Below are 18443 nucleotides of genomic sequence, written 5' to 3'. Positions count from 1 at the left end.
CATGCAGCAAAATTCTGCACCTCTTACTGTTTTGTGCAGGGGTGCCTCGTGACTGAGATTATTGCTTTGTGTCTCTGTTGTCATTGGATTAAATAAAAATCTTTTTTACTTTAGCTTTGTTGTTTTTGTCGATAAAAAATATTTGTTACAGAAATAGGTTAAATGAGCAGGATTCTGCTGTTAAAATGTGTAATATTAGCACTGCATCTCACATGGCTATGCTAGTGTTGTTGACAAACTTTATGTCGTCTTACTGAACTTTCTACATTTTTGCTCATCATTCACAGTCCTAATGATGCGTTCTAATGATGCATGAGCGTATGACCGATGAGCTAGCTAACAATGCTTGTAATGGTACGTAGCATACCTATTTTGAAGCTTATGTCCTAACCAAAAAATGCAAACAATGTTCCATTTACATAACTGACCAAGCTATGGCGATATTGTTATTGTAGCAGCTAACATGAAAAACTATATCTGGCGGAGTAACACAACACCTCGCTAGCTGCTAGTCTCAGCGTTAAGACGGAAAAGTAGGTACACTATTTCATTAAGAAGGCTCAACGAGATGTTTGTTTGCTGTCAGGATTGTTTACCTGAGTCTTGTGCTGGAAGATACAGCCATCCCAATGAGAGTGGACATTGTATATGTTGTCTGTTTCTATGCTACTGCTGTTGATGGAAGTGGTCTTTGTCAAGTCAATGCACCTAGAAAAGATGTTTCTGTAATGTTTAAACTCATTAAATATGTCAGAATACTGTAAGTATTACATGTTATCATCTATGTACTTGTTAAAGCGTGATTACAGCATGTATATCAAATGATAAATGTTGTTAGAGTTTTTTTTAAAGGGCTCCATAGTCGAAATAAGTGTGTTCTAATGATGTGCATTGTTAACTAGCTCATGCTAACGCATTTTCTCTCCTTAGAATGCACAGAAAAGGGAAACAAGTATGTGTTCATGTGCAGTTTGCCTTTAAAATCTGATGCTGATAATAATCAAATACTGCCTGAAATAGATTTTACAAACTTTTTGTTGTGTTATGTCAACATGCTTTGTTTGTTTCAATGTTGACGTTTAAATGTTGTTGCGTACAAATACTCAATACTTTGCCAATATAAAACACTATGCATCACGTTGATGCAAATATAGTATTAGTCTATTACTGATGAGATGTGCTTCTTAATTTCCTTGATGTCTTTCTTAGATCCTCCCCCCCACCAGCAGCCACCCCCCCCCCCCCCCAAAGCGTGAGTGATTCCATCTCAGGATCCAAGTGTGGGAGGTACTTGGAAGTTGTAAATCTCCCAGCTGGAGACACACACACACACACACACACACACACACACACACACACAACACTCAATTGCAGTGAAGAAGCGAAGCCACACTACCGCTGAGCTCTCTCTCTCTCTCTCCCGCCCTCCCTCTCTCTCTCTCTACCCGGCTCATGACGCACCGTGCCCGGCTACTTACCGCCTTCTCTCCCGCTCCTTTTCCGGAAGGGACGAGGTGATCCAGTCGGGGCAGGTGTAGCCACAAGACACCGATGAAACTCGGCATCGGCAGGCAAACAGCACCCTGATGTCAGGCGCTTCTCAGCTGCTCCGGTCCTCAACCTTTGCCGGATCTCTCGCTGCCGCTGCGGCCGATTTGGAGCCGACACGTCCCGGGGAGCTTTGCCTTCACCACCCGGGTCAGAACACTTCTCTCCGGAGCTAAAGCAAAAGAAGGTAAGGCTGCTGCTTTTCGTCTTCTCTTTGCTGTTATCAGGGGTTTTCAATGGATTTTGTTTTAGATTCTGTAGTTTAGTGAGCGAAAAGATTTGCAAATAACATGTTTAGTAGTATATGTTATGGCATTAATGCTCATTATTCTACCATTAAATGTGCATTTCTGTGACTGGAGGTGAGCAGGTGTGCTGCTGCTCATTAGAGATGAATAAGTAACGTAGGAAGTTTGGAGCTCCCAATGCGTATTATTGTGGTCGGAGTTTGCGCCACTGACACACTATTGCACGCTATTGCTAATGAAATTGTATTAAATGAAAAAATATCACGCCAGCTTTTAGTCTGATATGGTGCATTGTTGTTACACTACATGACAAACATAACCAAGCTGATCCCATGAGATTGTTTGCTAGAGTTGCTCCTGTTTCCCTCAGCCAAGGTCTGAGGTCCCTCAGGTCCTGGATATTCATAAACTTGCAGTGCATTTTAATGGCAAAATGGATACATACTGAATGTCATTGGAGTTCATATTGGGCACGGGCGTCAATTTTTTGCCTTTTGGTTTATTGCTAGAACCAATCCAAGGAGGTCAACATATGTTAAATAGTTCAATATATTGAAAGAAAGTGTTGTATTAGTGTGATTTCAATGAAGCCATATTTTGTGTAACTGATGCTGTAGATAGTCCAGTCTGAAAACAGGATGTAGACATGACTCCCATCAAAGTGTAATCATCATCATCATCACTCACATCCTTCTCATGCTCTCTCTTGTGCTCTTTCATCTTCATTCCATGGCCTCTAAATGCTTTCATAATAAAAAAAAACTATGCTTCCTACGTTGAAGAGAGGCGTGTGTTTGCATGTTAATGCCAGGACTAAATAAACATACTAAATATGTGGGCACTGGAAACAGACTGAGCCGGTGAGCACTTGTGACGTCCAATTGTGAAAGATGCTAAAAGCATTAGAAGAGATCTCCATTCCATCCATGTGCCTCCGGGTCCTCCTTCTATTTATTGTTATTGCATTCATACACACAGGACGCCCCCCCACCCCCCCTCCCGACTAACTGCCTCTAAGCCCACTCCCATTCCAGTGTTGTGTGTCATCTTGTCATTTTCATAAGCTCCCCTGTTCATCATTCAGTTGCTGATTTTAATGGAATCATGTCATCTGAATGTTCTGAACTCCTGTTTCCATGCCAGTTTTGGATGAGTTGTAGGTAGCAATCTAGTTGAGAATGAGTCTTTGTCCTGAATGGTTGCATCATTAAAGTTAGAATTCCTGAGGGGGTCAATTTTGACAGTGCTGTCCCAATCCATCACAGTGGAACCTTGGTTAGGGGCATTGATTCTACTCTAACCAAAACCCTAAGCAAATATTTTTTTCCCCATAAGAAAACATTTAAATCCCATTCTGTTACACGAAGCCATATTTTTAAAAATAGTTTTACAGGTAGAAAACAAGTCAAGGTGCATATAAATAAATATAAATGCTGAATGAAAGGAAATCTTTTGTTTTGTTTTTTGTTTTGCAGTGAGTTTCTTCTTAAATTCAATTTGAGCTGCAGTGATTAATCAGTGATTCCATGGTTAATTGATTATCCAATTAATCGACAGCTATTTTGGTAATTGATTGTTTCATTTAAAAATGTAAATATCCTGATTTCAGCCTGTTAAATGTGACTATTTTTAAATTTCCTTAGTCTTCCATGACAGCAGACCTATTATCTTTGTGTTTCAGGCAAAACAAAATAGTCACACACATCGGCTTTTGACTTTGTAAAAGAGCAATTGACATTTTTGCCTCTTTCTGATATCTTTGAAAGCAAACCACTGCAGAGATGTGTGTGTAAGAACATTCCCACAAGTATGGCATGTATCCACTTGTACTTGTGGTAGAACAGGGAAACTACAAGTAGCTATGGCCGTGCCGGCCCAGTGCATGCCATATCATTCTGCTATGTGCTTCACAACTTGACCCTCAAACAAGGACCCACCCCGCCCTCCAGAGCAGATGCCAAGTAAATGCCAAGCCTGCCCCAAATGTATTGATTTCTTATGTATTGATTGGTGATGCACGTGTAGCAGTCTGTACCAGTGACTCATTGATTTGCAGTTGATTGTTTGTAATGTTGATGTTATTCATACTTCTCTTCTTCCATTTCGGTGTCGGAAAAATCTATCGATTAATCGAAATTTTTTTTTACAGATTAATCAAACAATCTTTAGTTTCAGCACTAAATTCCAAAGTGTTTTCTTACCTCAGGTCTTTGCTTTTCTTTTGATCACAGCAGCAAAATAAGACAAAATGGAGCCAAAGAAAGTTGCAAATGCCAGCAATTTGGTCAAGAAGGTGATAAACACAAAAGGTGGTGTCCGTATTGATTTGCTGCCATCGTGTTTTTGGTAGCAATCACAACTTCAGTGAAGATAAGAAATAACCTTAAATGTCCATTGATCCTTTAAATGTCTAGCCATCATTTATGTGCCTTTTAGAGTTGTATGACTGTGGAACTAAAGCTAACGGTTAGTTGGTAAAGAACTACAGAGTCGACTGCTGATGACATCATAGACGTAACCTTAAAACATGCTAATGTGGGCGTACTTAACAGAAAAGACAATTGCAATATTTAACCACTTCCTCTTCTTCTCTTCTTTTGTGTGAATTGCAACAGCTCACGTTAGTCCTGCTTCTTCCAGGAGCTAAGGTGTGATGATTTAGGCTGCTTAGGGTCGCACGCTGCACACTCACCATTTAGGGTGTGTTGAGGGACGGCACTCTGAATTTTGGCACACAGCGTTAACGCCAAATGCACTAAAGTGTTGTATATATAAGAGTGCGTGAATAGAAACACAGCCTGAAGCACACGTGTCAAACTCAGGCCCAGGGGCCAAATCTGGCCAGATTTACCCAGATCTATAAATAAAAATGAAAAACGATTATTGCCTACACATGCTAATGCTAAATGCTAACACATTTACACCACATGACGCAAGAAGAATGGAGCAGAAAGGAGACAGCATGAAGTTGTTCATTGCTCTGTGTGCATCATTTTTTACCGCTTATCCTCACGAGGGTCACAGGGGTGCTGGAGCCTATCCCAGCTGTCTTCGGGCGAGAGGCGGGGTACACCCTGGACTGGTGGCCAGCCAATCACAGGGCACATATCGACAAACAACCATTCACACTCACATTCATACCTATGGACAATTTGGAGTGGCCAATTAACCTAGCATGTTTTTGGAATGTGGGAGGAAACCGGAGTACCCGGAGAAAACCCACGCATGCACGGGGAGAACATGCAAACTCCACACAGAGATGGCCGAGGGTGGAATTGAACTGGGGTCTCCTAGCTGTGAGGCCTGCGCGCTAACCACTCGTCCGCCATGCAGCATGTGTGCATCAAATGAACTAATAAGTCATTTGAATGATTATATTGTGCAATGAGAGTGTTTCATTTATATTGGCGTTCCTTTATCATCTTTACTTTACGTTAAAAATGTCCCCATCAATTTGGTATTATATTAATATATTAAATTAATATCCAGACAAACCATAGCCGTCATAAGTGGACAAAAACATTATGCTCCAATTCAAGCCATTCAACATCAGACTGGAATAAAAGATGTGTAGGATGATTAGCTATCTGTTTATCATTGCTCATGTCAAATTGGAATTAATATAAATGAATTAACCAGTTAATTCAGTTCACATTTCCAAGTTAATCATGATAAAAAGGTGTATATTTTGTAAGTGTGCAGGAGTAGAGGGCACATGGCTTCAGGTGAATGTCTGGGTGGGTATGCCACTGTAAAACGTTTGGGAACCACTAAGCTTCACATGCAGTCACATGACTGACATGACATCACATGCAATTACATTATGAAGGGCCACTGCACAAAAAGAATGGAGTATGAACCCAAGCTACATCCATGTCAGGTAATATTGTCCATTTATTATAATAATACTTTGCATTTAGAAATACAGGGGATTTCTGAACCAAAGTAATGTAATATCACTCTGGCACTGGTATAAGTACGCATTGTTGGTTTTGAACTGTGGTAGGCTCCACCTCGGAAATCATCACCAAGGCTGCGGTCACTGTGGAAGCTTGTTTGACATGACAGACAGCTGTCTCTGCAGGTGATATGGCGCTTTGGAGTGGTTGGGTTTTCTTAGGATGTTTTTTTTTTTTCTACCTGCTTCCAACACGAGGTTGTTGCCAGACTCTTGCCAAGACAGGAGTTGGATCCAATCTGATTGACCAGGAGTTGGATCCAATCTGATTGACCAGGAGTTGGATCCAATCTGATTGACCAGGAGTTGGATCCAATCTGATTGACCAGGAGTTGGATCCAATCTGATTGACCAGGAGTTGGATTCAATCTGATTGACCAGGAGTTGGATCCAATCTGATTGACCAGGAGTTTGATCCAATCTGATTGACCAGGAGTTGGATCCAATCTGATTGACCAGGAGTTGGATCCAATCTGATTGACCAGGAGTTGGATCCAATCTGATTGACCAGGAGTTGGATCCAATCTGATTGACCAGGAGTTGGATCCAATCTGATTGACCAGGAGTTGGATCCAATCTGATTGACCAGGAGTTGGATCCAATCTGATTGACCAGGAGTTGGATCCAATCTGATTGAAATGAGCAAATGTTGTCAGCACTGCTGTTAACGGTAGTGTTAAGCTAGCTGTTTCCTCTGGACAGACGCTGCCTATTGTCCCACTTCTCACCTTTCTCTCACCTCTGCCTCCTTGGCTCCACGTTGAAAATTGAATGATTTTCATTTTCACCCAACACATCAGTCAACTTTCCCGCAACGTGCAAGCATCCAACTGATAGCTTACCTTAGCTGTGAGTGTCCGTGAGTGCAGCTTGTGCGGCTGTGATGTCATCACATGTAAACACAAGAGTTCTGGAGTCTGCTGATTCGAAAAAAACACCTAAAATAGGCATAAGACATTCAAAAGTAATCATTTGAACTCGTTTGCTAGCTCTTTCAGGCCACGTGTCTCACAGATTAGGATGGTTTTGTGTTGACATCAAATCAAGTAAAATAGTTTACTGTGAATTTACAGTATTTTACTGGCAGCACGATGCCAGTAAAATACTGTCATATATTTCGCAGTATGTTTACTGTGATTTATTTGACAGTAGTAAAAATAGTACTGTAAATTAATTTGACAGTATTACTGTAATATATTTCACAGTATGTTTATTGTGATTTATTTAACAATAATAAAAATCGTACTGTAAATGAATTTGACAGTAGTTTAGTGGCAGCACGATGCCAGTAAAATACTGTCATATATTTCACAGTGAAGACGGTGTTTCTTTTAGACTTGCTATTCTTTTCCCTGAATTATAAAAGACAATGAACATGAAATGATATATGGACAACAAAAGAGAAGCTTAATTAATACTCCAGCAAAATGTAAGCCGTTTGCGGAACGAGCTACAGTAGACTGCCGAGTGAGCTGCTGAGGTTCTTCTGTCATGGAGGAAACAAAAGTGGAGCTGAATGAAGCATCTGAGCTATAGCCGACTAAAGACATTGGAAATGAAAAGACTAGCACAGTTACAGTTTAGCTAGTCAAATAATACACAAAATATAAATGATCTTCGTTTTGAAAGAGAAGTTCTAACAACTTTGACTTTCAGGTGGTATGCTAGCTCTATATGCTAGCTTTCTTTCTCTCATTTAGCCAAACATATCAAAAGTCAAATCTAATCCAGTCTAATCTGCTAATCTATCTTGTTATATTTTCACGTGTTGACTTCTCTGAATGAGATCTATCTGTAGATGAAAGAATAAACGTACTAGTTTCCACGTATTTCCTCTCTCTGGGCATTCAGCGCTGCAGCTCTGGGAAGGAAAAATATGTCCTCCCAATATTTCCCTCCAAAAGTCTTCTTCCCACAATCCACTGCAGTCTACAGTCATTTACACTAATTCTCTGGTGAGTTTCATGTCAATTACTGTGAACATCTCCAAAGCACCGTGGAGAGCGCCATGTCATATTTACAGTCGTATACTGTAAATATCATTTACAGTAACTCATTGGATAATCGCAGTAATGCACTGCTCATAATACACTAACTATTGTTAAAGTGCAGTAAAATATTGTAATATGATCAGTGAACAGTAAATTATTTATTTACAGACTGGTTTTACTGTGACAGTATTTGTAATTTCCAGTACTATAATGTGAAAACATTTACAGTAAATTAGTGTCAATACTACAATAGTCCATTTTAGAATCACAATACTTGATTGTAAATATGGATCACAGTAATGCGCTGTCCATAATACAGTAGCGTACTGTGTAACTTGATATTGTAACTTTTGGCCAGACGTTGAGAGAATGATGAAGAAGCCATGCATGCCAAAACAGCCATAATTGGAAGGTAGAAATGTCAAGCAGCGTTTCCCCCATTTCATATGTCCAGATGAAGACACATCCAGCAGCTGTCGTGTGCACTTTGTCCCAAAGTGAAAACACAACCACAGTGGTGCATTATAGTGGTGTGTTCCAATCCCAATCCAATCCCGGGATAAAAGGTGTGTAGGCTGCTTCCTTACGTATTTGTCAGTGCTTCATTCACCAAATGTTGCTAAAAAGGACAATCATGTTTTTAACACTTATGCAGAATGCAGAAATATCAGTGTTGAAAATGTCCGGATAAATAATAGCATAGATACGTAAATTGGGGGTGGGGGATCATGTCCAGTTTGACCCGCACCCCAGACTCGGGTTTGACTTTTGCCTTTCATTCAATTTCGCCTCAATTGCTTAACACTTCACACACACTTTATATTTCAACTGGTGCTTTTCCGCTGCAAAGGAGGGTTCTATTTCTAGTGTACAGAGCAGATACTACGTATATGATGGAAAGCATATTGGTTGATTTTTGGCCAAAGAGGTGGAATTCTGGTGGCGATCCAAGTTAGATTGGTGAGGTTTTGGTGGAAGACTGAGCCCCACCGTTGCCATTGTCGTCAGTAATGCGAGGTTTTTTCAGCATTTGCAACGCATCCATCTTAAAAAGCGAAAAAACAAGGCGTGCGGAGGGGGTGCATTTCTTTTGAAGGTGTATAATTTGGTGCCAATCCAAATGTGTCTGCACTCATCTGGAGTGTGGTAGGTTCATCTTGGTGTCCTCTGAATGCCTTAAATATCGTGTTTTTGTGGGCTTTGCCTTATTTATGTAGAAGTTAAAGAGAATGTTTCTTTTTTCTCCTCACATTTTCTTCCTTTCTGTCTGTCTTTTTTTAATTCAAGAGACTGATCTGAAAATGTCATCCTGTGTTTAAGTCTGCCCCGGGTCTTCTCAAACTCTAGTGGTGCGTTAAGAATTAGCATCCATCCCACTGCCATGGTGACGTCCCATATTCTTACTGGACCTTATTTAGTAGAGGAGGTTTGAGCTTGTCATTTTTATTTGTCAGGTTTAAAGTTACGTTTTTTTTCCTACTAAACAATTAGACATCGTCTTGGAGGTTTCCCGAGGGAATGCTATGGAATGCTATCACCCTCTGCTTCTCAGTCTCACAGTACATATTTTCCCTCAATGAGCTGCAGGCTTGGAGTTGCTTGACTGGAGACTTGCTACTCGCTTGGCCATCCATCCGTTTTCTATTCCGCTTGTCCTCATTAGGGTCGTGGAGGTATGCTGAAGCCTATCCCAGCTGACTTTGGGCGAGAGGCAGGGTACACCCTGGACTTGTCGACAGCCAATCACAGGCCACTCACTATTTAGACAAAAATGGCCGAGTTGGACAGTTCAGTGAGTTCAGTGGATATTAAGTCTATACCGTGATGTGAGCTGTACAGTGACTACTCTAAAGTCGGATGAGTAGGATTCAGTATTAGAAAGGGAATATTTATTTGTTGTTTGAGTACAGAAAACCTGTCATGACTTTCCAAATAGATTTTTTTTTACAATTATTAGAGCCCTTTAGACATGAAATAGCACCACTATAGCCAACTATAACTTTGGTGAACTAACTAGGAATCCTCTAATTTATTTGTTCTAAACTAAAAAAAAACAGGAACCTTCGTGGGGACGTCCTGGGCCGTAACATCGAGTGGTGAGAGACAATATTTGCTACAACAACGAACATTAAATATCGAAGACAAGCTAAAGGGCAAACAGGTGGACGTGTTGACACTCGGTGTTGCCTAGCAAACAATGCCTAAATCCAAGGGGACGGGCCACCCCGTGGACAAATTAGTGAACCTGCCAGCCCAAGTACCTCGGATAAAGGTGTACCTGTGAGCTCATGTAGCTCGAGCCGAAGCACTCCGGACACAATTATAAACACGGAAAAGCCTTTTAAAGATCCGCTGCCGATTCCCACTGAAAGCGATCCAACCACCTGAGGATGCAGCCCCTAATGGAGGAGATTAACTCACAAGAGTTGCTATAAAAGCTGCTATACAAGGTGGGTCACATGACCTGGAGGATGGATCACATGAAATAAATATTTGTTTACATATTTGTTTAAACTTGAGACCTGTAATATTTGTTATCATTGTCATTTTTTCATGTAAATTGAGGCAGCAAAAGCAGTATCGGTCACAAATATCGGCCCAAGCAAAATCGGCCATCGGCTAAGGGTGATGGAAAAAAATCGGCATCGGCCCAAAAAAAACCCCATATCGTTCGATCCCTTGTGTAGACGTTGAAAGGCTGAAGGAAAATAAATTTCTGGGGTTCACAATAGATGAAAATATGAGCTGGAAACCTCATATTACAAATATACAACATAAGGTGGCCAGAAATATTTCAATATTGAACAAAGCAAAATTTGTTCTCAATCAGAAATCACTCCACACTCTTTATTGCTCTCTGGTTCTACCATATCTTACTTATTGTGTGGAAATATGGGCTAATAACTATAAAAGCAATCTTCACTGGCTAAATGTACTGCAAAAAAGGTCAGTAAGGATAATTCATAATGATGCCTACAGAGAACATACTAACTCCTTATTTGTAAAATCACAAATACTTCAACTTGCTGATATAGTTCATCTTCAAACAGCTAAAATAATGCATAAGGCTAAAAATAAGCAATTAGCTAAAAATGTCATCCAATACTTCTCTACAAGAGAGGAGAAATATGATCTCAGGGAAGAAGTACATTTGAAACACTTCTATGCTAGGACTACGTTATGCTAGCCATAGCATTTCAGTATGTGGAATCAAACTATGGAATGGATTGAGTAAGGAAATCAAACAATGCACAACGATGAGCCAATTCAAGAAACAATACAAGCAGTTGATGTTTGCTAAATACAAGGATGAAGAGTCTTGAACCAGTCATGATGTGCTATATATATCACTATATTGACACGCACTATGGTACCCATTATGGCATTGGATGCTCATATCACCGAGTACGAGGTACGAGGTACATTATTAAAAAAAAAACAACCTTAAACTGTATTATGGAAAGCAGGAAGTGAACAAATGTAACAGTTAGTGATTGTAAAAGTACCAGATGGAGGGGTAATATATAATAATAATAATAAGCTTTAATAAGCTTTGCTTCTTCCTACTCCTTTTGGACATGTGGAACTGGGAACTGATTATGGGATGCACTCAATTGGAATCTGATGCATGTTCAAATGAAATAAAACGGTGACCATAATGTATTAATGTTATGTTATGTTATGTTATTGCATATCCAAGTGGTGCACTGACGTTTGTGAGGTTCTGTAATCAGAAAGTAAAGAAGTAGACCACCAGCCGCTGTGATTTAATTAGCCCCAGCGATGACCTCATTGATGTCACCTCGTATGTGTATCTTCCGTATCGGGCCTCTTCCGTCGGGAGAAAGTCATTTTTCATTAACGGGAGCCTGAGGTGAGTAACTTTTGTTTAAAAGGCTGGATATTATTCAAGTAATTAGACGCAATGTGTAATATTCCCAGCAGACACTCTCGCACACAGTGGCATTGCCAGAGATAACACAACTCATTTTCCTTCCCGCTGCCAAAGTATGAATGTAAAATGTTTTGTTTTTAGCACTCCGAGTAAAAAATTACATGTGCTTGATAAAAAAAAAAAGTGAAGCCTCAAAGTCCCAAAGATCCCTTTCATGGCCCAGTGTTTGCAGTGGAGATGTGTCATATTATCACTTCTCCTGTCAGTTACTCATGTCAACTACCACCTTGCAGAAATAAACAGAATGACTAATATGGTGCCATACATATGTGATCGCTCCTCCCTCCAGTTCTTCATAATAGAAATATAATAGAAATAAACAGAGACTAAAATAAGACACAATGAAAATATGACCTTAATTGCCATCTAATTAAGGTCATAGCCTTCATGAAATACATCAGTTTGAAATAATCCACAAAATCAAAGCCAGCGACAATGTAAAGGTCTTGTCAATCCCTCCTCCTGCCAGTTATTAATGATAGCTGCCACCTTACATAATAGAAATACATAGCACAATTTGAAATAATCAGGAAATTTGCAGTAATGGAGTGGTATAGTAATAAAGTGTATTTTCATGTCAGTTGGTTATCTCACACTAAAAATATACAACAAAGTGGCAAGAAACACCTCAATCAATCCATCAAAAATCATTCCATACACTGTATTGCCCTGTGTTATGAACATATTCAACGTATATATAAAAGTACACTTCATGTCCTGCAAAAAGACCAGTTAGAATAATCCATAATGCTGCATATGGAGAACATACAAACCCTGTATTTCTAAAATCACAATTATTAAAATTTGCTGATCTAGTAAAATTATGTCTCACGCAAACAATAACGTGCTACCCAAAAATGTCATACCATACTTGTCAACACGAGAGAAGAAACATGACCTCAGGTTAAAACACTTATATACACGAGAACAACGCTAAAAGACCTTCTGCGATTCAGTATGCGGGATCAAATGATGGAACGGATTGAGCAAGGAGCTCAAATGATGCAGCAAGATGAGCGATTTCAAGAAACAATACAAGCAGCTGATGATCGCAAAATACAAGGAAGAACATTTTTAATACAGGAAGTGAATACATGTTTCCCAATTGATGTGTAAATAAGCTTTGCTTCTTCCTACTCCTTTTGGACATGTGGAACTGCAGATTATATTCTGTGATGTATTCCAATGTAACTTGTATTGCATGTTGAAATAAATGAACCCATTACCATTAGCATTAGCTTTACTAGTTACTCTTCCACTGCTTGGTCTTCATCCCCGGTGTTGCCCCGCATCAAGTCACAGCTACGCTAATTTGGGGTGATTATCACTCTCCCTTGTGCCTGCCGCTGCATGGCGAGAGGCTCTCCTGCTCTGCTGGACTGTCACTCTGCGTAACGAGATGTTTGATGGCGGCGGTGCTTGGTGGTGGGTGGGGAGATGGCGCATAATGAAGCAATGAGAGTCACTATAGTGGTTAAAAAAAAGCTTATTCATTATTCAGCGTCTTGCAGTCAAGCTGCTTGTATTTGCATTGTGAAAGTCCCAGAAGAAGCGCCCTAATGTGGAGCAATGTTGGCTTTCATTTACTGAGACTTAACATGGCCCGGAGAGCAAGGATAGTCATGAGGAGAGAACAGGGGGGCGGGGTGGGGGGTGCTTTTGTTCCACTGGGCTTTATAGATATTTGAAAGTATAGCATGTCCAGTAGTGTGGCCATCATTAATAACTGGTAGGAGTGATTGCATGAGTTATGCTGCACATGTGCTCATATATGAGAAACTGTACCGCTTATTATATCTCCTTTGGCTGTGAACAAGAAAGTCAATTATTCTACTCCACTCTCGACACAGACTGGATCAACGTAGAAAGAACAATGTACAGTTTATATTCTATGAAAAACCAACCTGATAAATTGAAACAGAGCTTTTAATATTTCAGGATTTTGTCATAATAGACTTGGAATGAATCCAGCTGGATCTTTGAACCAGCCTCTTTGGTATAACCCTAACGTAGTTATATAAGTATTACTGGACTTCATCACATTATTCATGAGAACTTCTTTAAACTAGAGATGTTCTGATTTGATGCTGCCGATACCGGTACTGACAATCCACGATACTGACACCAATGCCCATCACACAGATGTGGAAATGTGGAAATGTACCACTGGCTGCATTAGGGGTCACCAAGGTTGTTTGTTTTACAACTAAAATGGCCAAGAGCTACTCATTTTGGTAACGTTTATTTTCATACAAACAAAGCCAATATGCAATTTTGCAAACACTCATTCATCACGGTCCACGAGAGCTGTGGAGCTATTGGACTGATGAACTGGGCAAGTGCTGAGACTGATGTGTACCCACCACGGAGTCAGAATGGTTGCAGAGGGCACGCGTGTCACATGTCATCCATAGCACGACGCACAACAAAAGTTAAAATTCTTAATTTCTATCTCTGTTTTTCACCTTCTCAGTTGTTTCAAATGGGCACAGCAGATACAAAGCTATGCTAAACATCCAGGCAGCTGATGGAACCGCTATGCATCTGTTGGAGGAATGTCAGTGAATGAAAAAAATGGCCTAGAAAAGAGGCGATCTCATTCTTAAATATAGACATCCCGATGACACCACAAAATTGTATTATTGGAGATATGCGTGAATTTAACAACATGTCAAAGAATAAGAATGCATTATTACAAAAACAATAATCATGACAAAATGGACAGGTGCTGAATGTCCAACTCACAATGGTTGTATACGCATTGTATGGAGGTGATGATATTGGAAAAAACTGCTTTTAGATTGGATCATAGTCAGTCTCAGGATCTGTGGATTTTTGTCTTTTTGCATGCTGTGGAGCTGAATTGGGTTGGACTTCCTGTTATTCTGTCCTTTTTTCATGAAATATTTGTTTGTTCCTTTCAGCTTTTTCCTGATTACTGAGTCGCCACAGCAAATCTTTTTTTTGATCAGCATACTGATTTTTGGCTTGAGCCCTTTATGTTCCGGAGGCCCTTCCTGATGAATACCAATGATGCTTACTGGTGGAGATTCGAACATGAGGCGTCCGTTCCAAAGTCCAGAACGCTAACCACTACACCACCGCGGGCTCGTCCTTTGTTAATGAAATAAATATTTAAAAGAAAAAAGAAACTACCACTTTGAGCTTAGATTTTGTGATTCGTTATGAGTTCCTGTTTATTCCTGCAAAGTCGTGGTTATCATTAATAACTGGTGGGAGGAGCGCTCACATAGATGATGACCACTCTGTGTCGCATGTGCTCTTGGGTGAGTGAGCTTTGACTTTGAGTTTATTTTTTTCTATGATGAAGGTGGCAGTTATCACTGGTGGGAGGAGTGATTGTGTTCATTTTGACTCTCGTTGAACAAAAACATACCACATAGGACTTTGATTTTGTGACCTATTTTGAGTCTTTATTCCTATTATGCAAGGTGGGGTTATCATTAATAACTGGTGGGAGGAGCGGTCACATAGATGACGACCACTCTGTGTTGCATGTGCTCTTGGGTGAGTGAGCTTTGACTCTGAGGTTTTTTTTCTATGATGAAGGTGGCAGTAATCACTGGTGGGAGGAGTGATTGTGTTCATTTTGACTCTGCAGTTGCTCTCGTTGAACAAATGTACCACCTGGGGCCCAAACATACCACATAGGACTTTGATTTTGTGACTTATTTTGAGTCTTTATTCCTATGATGCAAGGTGGGGTCATCATTGATAATAAGTGTGAGAAGTGATCACATTCATTGCAGTATGTATTTTCCGTACCATTAGGGGGGCTATTTCTGTACTTGACATGTACTTGGCACTCTGTTATGAGGCGCATGCTAAAACATGCGGTCTACAAAAAAAGTTAATGGAAGTAAAACTGTGAGTTTATAGTTTAACTTTATTCTACTACTTAACAATACACTCACCGTATGTAATTCATCTTCTCCCACAAATCCATCAAAGTCCTCATCTTCTGTATCTGAATGGAATAGCTGGGCAATTTCTCCATCAAATATGTCGAGTTCCCTCTCATCGTTGTCTGACTTCTGAGTCACGTTGTCAAGTGCCGATTTTCTCCCAAAGCTGGGACAACAGTTAAAGCAGATACCTTAGCCCAAATATCCACAATCCATTCACATATGGTGGCATGACTCGCCCGGCACCGCCTCTGTGTTCGCTGTCTTTCATCCATCGCTCTCACGCCACTCGCAACTTCGCCTATTCACACCAATGTCCAGCGGTTGGACTTCTTTGCTTCACTTGATTTTTCACAGTAGCGGTGAGATAGGCACAATGTTGTTTTGCAGCCTCGGAGGCATGGCGGACGTTAAGCTATGTACAGTACATATTACTGTCATGTTCTCTGATTGCTTTATTGCCGCCAGCGTACATATTACGTCCCCGAGTGAGTCGGAAAAGGTCCGACAGTCAATCAAGCAGAGCGTTTACCAAAGTAGCACAACAACATTCTTGCAGATTTTGGAACTCGGTGCACACCAGATTATAAGACGCAAAATGAAAGACTTTTAAGTATGACTTATAGTGCGGTACATGACGTGTAAGTGGCGCTCATGTGTAGCAAACCTTGGGGTTTGATTGTACGACTTTTTATTATGGTACTGCCGCCAAATGCTACATTTTCAACATGTTTATGCTGGCGGCTTTGTGAGAATAGTTTCAGGAAGGCGCTTCGTCTCCAAGCAATGTCCATAAAGGCATTGACCTCAGACCTTCATTAAAACCTACAAACCTGCCGCTTGTTTCTCATTTAGCCAAGACTCAGCATCATGTCGACCTCCGTGGTTAGAACGCCACTGTTAGAAATATGTTCTCACACGAGCATCATGTCCCTTCACCTCATATGCGGATATATGCCAAAACAGACAAACGAGGCAAGACCGGGGGGCATTGACAGGGAAGCAATATTCCAACTCCATAAATTCCCCTCCCTGTGCTGTCCTTGGCCACGCTGACTGACAGCTATTATTTAGAATCTGGTAACCAACGCGTTCCTATTAGCTTGAAATGGTTTGCAGTCTGCAACTTGTCTGCCGTGACACCTTTTATGTCATTTTTGTCGGGTAGACGCTATTGGGAGAGTGTTGTTGAAGGCCGCCAAGCAGTGTGGCCGCTGACCTCATGAAGTGGAAGTCAACTTTAATGGGCTAGTGGGGCTCTGTGGGGTCCAGTCAGGACTAGCACAGCCTAATTTCAAGGTCCCTTCATAGTGCAGAAGTGACTTTTTAGTGATATTTGAACAGTAAATGTGTTGATGAGCACCAACAATGTATCGTATACAATCATATGCAATGTATCACTTGTTTGCCCCGCTTTCGTGAGAAGTTGCAGCTTTTCATGGAGGGAAAGCCTCCTTCCTCGTTGATATGATGTGACCTCTGGCCACGCCCGAGCTACTCCCCTTAAAATCAAGCTCCATCAGCTACTCCCTGATCCCACATACTGTATGTGGGAGCTACAAGTTTCATCATTTTATTTTTCATCAAATAGGTTAACTAATATGATTAACATTAACATGATTTTACTGTTAAAATGTGTAATGTTAGCACTGTGTCTCACATAGCTATATGCTAGTGTTTGTGTCCTCTACTTTTCTTTCTTCTTTTTCTTTCCCTTTTCTGTGCATGAGCTAGCTAACAATGCATGTCATTGGGACCTACCTATTTTGATGCGAAAAACTCACAAACACCCCAACAATGTTCCATTTACATAACTGACTTGCTTATTAACTAAGCTAGTGTATATTGTTATTGTATATTGATATTGTCATTGTAGCAGCTAACACATCATTTAGCCCGTAACACGACACCTTGCTGGCCATCTTAGGGTCACTCACAGATGGAAGAGACAGAAGAGTCGATACCTCGCTCTCCACAAGATGCTCGTTTGCTGTCAGCATTTTTTCCCTGAGGACTGGAGCACACGTCCTGTGCTGGAAGACACAGCCATCCCAATGGGAACCAGTATTGTGTTGTTGTTGTTTCTATGCTGCTGTTGTTAACGTAAGTAGCGGAAGCTCGTGGGTGAAATCAATGCACGGTGGAAAGAAGTTTTGGTAAAGTTTTTTTTCCCCGAGGGCTTTGTAGTTGAAATAGGTAGATCCAATGAAATGCATTGTTAGCTTACTAATCCTAATTTGTTTTCTCTCGTCAGAAAAGGGAAAGAAATATGTGTTTGTTTTTTTACGAAAGGTTTGTGGCTGATGAAAATTAAAAAAAAAGTGTTTTTCTTTTCTTTTTTCCTTTAAAGGGCTAGTTGGTATTTTTACATTGTAGTACATCAAGAGTGACTTTTCCCCTCGGGCATCGCCTTGAACAGAGTTCTCGTCAATTTTTGCTGTTGAAGAAAGTAGTTGTGGCTAGTTGGCTGGGGTCACAGGGGAGCATTTTGCTTCTCCAAAAAATATGCATTCAAAAGAGGAATAGTTTTGTGTCACTAAACTGTTTTTCATGTAAAAGTCAGACCTCTCTATGGCAACACCCTATTTTGTCTCCTTTTGTATCACTGCACGTTGCAGCCTGTCAACTGTTGCACTCTTATCCATCACCCGTTTGACAGTGGTTACATGCGCAAATTATGATGTGAGAAAACAAAAGTTTCCACATGAACGGAATCGTGGACAGAATCACATAATTGGCAAATAAAAATGGAAACTACTGCTAAATGTGGAATCTTGTGGAAATTAACATATTGTGAAAGAAATGCGATCATCGTCA

General features: G+C 40.5%; 1 protein-coding gene across 4 annotated transcripts in view; it reads left to right on the top strand.

The window, feature by feature from the left end:
* Positions 1-1365: 1365 nt before the first annotated feature.
* The window catches only part of drp2 (dystrophin related protein 2), a 225584-nt gene continuing 208506 nt past the window's right edge, over positions 1366-18443 (top strand). For all 4 annotated transcript variants that reach the window (XM_058076029.1, XM_058076030.1, XM_058076028.1 and 1 more), the window contains exon 1: positions 1366-1735. The gene's annotated coding sequence lies outside the window, so the exon portion shown is untranslated. The remainder of the gene's footprint in view (positions 1736-18443) is intronic.

The sequence above is a fragment of the Doryrhamphus excisus genome, chromosome 6 (genome assembly GCF_030265055.1).
Source record: "Doryrhamphus excisus isolate RoL2022-K1 chromosome 6, RoL_Dexc_1.0, whole genome shotgun sequence".
NCBI lineage: Eukaryota > Metazoa > Chordata > Actinopteri > Syngnathiformes > Syngnathidae > Doryrhamphus > Doryrhamphus excisus.
This window is presented reverse-complemented; position numbering and strand designations above follow the sequence as displayed.